Source organism: Buteo buteo, unplaced genomic scaffold (genome assembly GCF_964188355.1).
Source record: "Buteo buteo unplaced genomic scaffold, bButBut1.hap1.1 HAP1_SCAFFOLD_148, whole genome shotgun sequence".
Taxonomy (NCBI): Eukaryota; Metazoa; Chordata; class Aves; order Accipitriformes; family Accipitridae; genus Buteo; species Buteo buteo.
This window is the reverse complement of record NW_027439312.1, coordinates 120,001-122,500: the sequence shown is the minus strand read 5'-3', so window position 1 is coordinate 122,500 and position 2,500 is coordinate 120,001. Positions and strand designations below refer to the sequence as shown.

The 2,500-nt window shown below is 77.8% G+C and overlaps 1 non-coding gene across 1 annotated transcript; it reads right to left on the bottom strand.

Moving 5' to 3' along the window:
* Positions 1-290: 290 nt before the first annotated feature.
* Positions 291-443, bottom strand: LOC142028093 (5.8S ribosomal RNA). Its single transcript, XR_012649396.1, has one exon. It is a non-coding gene; the product is annotated as a 5.8S ribosomal RNA (ribosomal RNA).
* Positions 444-2,500: the final 2,057 nt, after the last annotated feature.

Genomic DNA, 2,500 nt, shown 5'->3' with positions numbered 1-2,500 from the left:
TCCCCACCGCCGCGCCAGGCCCGACCGGCTCGACGAACCCTGACGGCCCCGGCGGGACGAGCTCCGACCAGCGGGTGCTCCAGGAGCGGGGAGCTTCGGAGCGCTCCCCGAGTCTCGATTTAGGGGGACGAAGGCCCTTGGCAGCGGCCGCCGCCGGGCTGCGGGGAACGACTCCCCGGGCCCGGGGCCGCGCGCGCGCGGGCCTGCGAGGCGCCCCAGCCGCGCCGCTGCGACCGCCGCCCCGCCGCGAGGCGAGGGGCGGCGGCACAGACGGGCGATTGATCGTCAAGCGACGCTCAGACAGGCGTAGCCCCGGGAGGAACCCGGGGCCGCAAGTGCGTTCGAAGTGTCGATGATCAATGTGTCCTGCAATTCACATTAATTCTCGCAGCTAGCTGCGTTCTTCATCGACGCACGAGCCGAGTGATCCACCGCTAAGAGTTGTCTGGCTTTCGGCACCGCCCCGCACGCGCGAGGGGGCCAGGACCGCTTCGCCACAGGCGAGCGGCCCCTCCGGAGGATGGCCCACCGCCCGCCCGCCCACCCCCCTCCGCACGCGCGGAGGGGGCACGGCGCAGCACGACGGAGAAGCCGCGCCTCTGCTGACCGTACGAGCACACACAGAGAAAGGGGGGGGGGGAAAGGAACGGAAAACTCCGAGCGGCGAGGCTGGGGAGCCCGCGCTCCCGACCGGCCTGGGAAATGCCTTGCTCGCATCGGAGGCGGCCCAGGCGCACGGGCTCGGCCCGGCCTCTGGGCAGAGGCAGCGATGCACCCGACCGCGCGCGGCCTGCCCACCACGCTCCGGACGACACGGCTGCTGCTGCTGCGGGGCAGCAGCGGGGAGCCCCACCGGCCCCGCACACGCCTCCGTGCCGGCTGCGCCGCGCTACGACAGCCAGCTCCCCCGGGCTCGTCCCGACGGCAACTCCGCGGCCACGCCAGCGGCTCCAAGAGGCGGCAACCGCCAGAGCCGGCGACGCACCGCCCGCGGCCTGCCGGACGGCACCCGCTGCCGCACCAGAGCGGCTGCCCTCCCGGAACCACCGCCACCGCTTCTCGCCTCGGCCCCTTCCACGGGCACGCCCCAGGTGGAAGGCGGACGGCGCTAAGCCGGGGACAGCGCCCGCTCTCCCCGTTTCCACGCGGAGACCGCGCGTGGGGTGCCCCCGCCCGCCCCCGCCCACCTGCCCGGCGCGGCCGGGAAGCGCGACGGGGAAGCGGCGGGCAGGGCCCGGGACGGGACAGCCGCGGCCGGCACCGGGCGCCCTCCGGCCGACCGACAGGCCGAGCGGCGCCGCCGCCGCTCAGCCGGGGTGCCGCCCTTGCCAGCAGCCAGTGGCGGGAGACCGCCGAGCGCTCGCCAGGGCGAGGGGGGGAACGGAGCGCAGCGCGGCGCAGCGCTGCGACGGAGTCGCGGCGGCCCGGCAGCCGCCCAGCGAGCCCCCACCGCGGGGACCCGCCACCCCGGGCAGTGAGCCCGCGCTCACGCCGGGGCCGCCCGTTTCGAGGCAGGCAGGCCGGCTACGGCCGACCGCACCGCGGTCTCCACCGAGACCGGACCGCGGAGAGGAGGGGGCAGCGGGACCCCTCCCCGGCACGGCTGCCCGCGGGATGAGCACGGGCGGCAGCCCACCAGGGCCTTCGTGGGAGGAACTCCCGGCCCCTTTAAGGCACCGCCGCCCGGCCGCCCCCCCGGGTCGCATCGAGCCGCCCGCGTCTTTAAACCTCCGCCCGGCTCCACGGCCTTCGACCCCCGGGCTCGCCGAGGGAGGGCCGCGGAGGCGCGGACGCTAGGTACCTGGCCCTGGGGTGAGGGAAACGACCTGAAGGCCCCGCGGGGGTGCCTCCCCCGCTGCCGCCCTCGGGGGAGCGTCCGCCCGCGGGGGCGCGCCCGACATCCACCGCCACCACCACGTCCTCCTTCCCGGGGCCCGGGGTTTCCCTCAGTAGCCCGGCGCTGCGCCCGGGAGGAGAGCCGTGGCTCGGGCCGCCCGCTGGCGCGGGACACAGCCCGGCGGGGGCCTCGCCCACCAGAGGAGGCGGCGGCGGCAGAGCGCCCCCCCCGCCCCGGCTCCCTCGTGGGGAGAGGTGCGGGGGGGAACGGCCGCCGCCGCCCCACCCGGCGCCACGCACCCGCCCGGAATGCCCGGAGGCCTTTCCCCTGCGCGGCCGGCCGGGCTGCTTCGCAGCAGCCCGACAAGGTGCGGGCAGGGCCGCGGGAGACGCCTCCCGCGACCCCGGAGGACCCTCTCCTCTCGCGCCGCTCGCGCCCTGCTGCCCCGTCCTCACCGCCGCTCGCCGCTTCTTCCTCCTTGCCCGAGCGGGCTCGGCCGGCGGGGCTCGTCACACCCCGCGCCGGCGTCCCCCCTTCCCGCGCACTGCCGCCCGCGCTCTGACCGGGGGCGCCCCTCTTGGCCCCGAGGGCCGCGCCCCAAAACCTCCCCGGCAGCGGACCGCCGTCGGGCGAGGCGGGGCCGGTCCCCGGAGAAGGGCGCCG